Source organism: Salmo trutta, chromosome 4, assembly GCF_901001165.1.
Source record: "Salmo trutta chromosome 4, fSalTru1.1, whole genome shotgun sequence".
In the NCBI taxonomy this organism is placed as follows: domain Eukaryota; kingdom Metazoa; phylum Chordata; class Actinopteri; order Salmoniformes; family Salmonidae; genus Salmo; species Salmo trutta.
The window spans coordinates 53,792,795-53,793,933 of record NC_042960.1 but is presented as its reverse complement, the minus strand read 5'-3'; positions in this window follow the sequence as shown (position 1 = coordinate 53,793,933).

The following is a 1,139-nucleotide window of genomic DNA, read 5'->3' as shown; positions in this document are numbered from 1 at the left end:
TGTTTGTATACCAGTGTGCGCGCGGGTGGGTGAGGATGTTTGTATACCAGTGTGTGGGTGGGTGAGGATGTTTGTATACCAGTGTGTGGGTGAGGATGTTTGTATACCAGTGTGTGAAGGTTGGACAGAATGCAGAAAGTACCACTACAGCCTTCAGTGGACCAAAGCTAACACGTACAAAATTTTTTTTTACCCGTCCCCTGTGAACACCGTGAGGTAGGGTTCCAGAGACTTGCCTGAAAACAACACGGACAATATTAAGAGTCCCAAAATTACACCTGCATTTTTTCATTGTATCAGTGTTTCAGCAGGGCTATAAAACCAAGAAGCTTAAGTTAGAGTAGTTGAGATTCCTACTTGTGAAGAATGCACATTGCGTTGCAGATCCCTACTCCCTAGCTGGCTCTATAAGTAGTGATTATCAACTGACTGTCTCAGTAATTGAATCCTGTTTCCCCATTACATCCTCAAGTCTTTCTGCTGTTCACTTCCATACATTTTGACACAGCATTCAAATGAATGAGAACACCCTACTATTACGTTTCCAGAAACTGTCGTTATTCACATAAATGATCACACCAAAAACGTTTTTACTCTGAGCTGACTATAGTGCTGTTGCCACAGTGAGGGTACACAGATATGTTATCCAGTGTGTTTGAACCAACAGCTTCTCGTTTCATACTGTAGCCAAAAGCTAATGTGGTCAAATCATATTTAATTCACTGAAGAAATGATCAGGGTTAAAGGTTAGCTAGCAGAGCGATAGAGATGCAGAGTCACAGCTGCATGGTCCCTAGTCCTGTACAGAGTCGGGTTAAACTGGTCGTGTGTGTGTGTGTGTGTGTGTGTGTGTGTGTGTGTGTGTGTGTGTGTGTGTGTGTGTGTGTGTGTGTGTGTATATATATATATATATATATATATATATATATATATATATATAGCTGCGTTTACACAGGCAGACAAATCTTTTTTTGTTTTTACACTAATTGGTCTTTTGACCAATCACATCAGAATTGGTCTGCCTGTGTAAACGCAGCCTGTGGGTGTGTGTGTGTGTGCGTGTGCGCATGCACGCGTGTGTAGGGGGGGGGGGACTAAGAAAGCACCCTGGTGGTCAGATAATGACAGAACAAAGATGA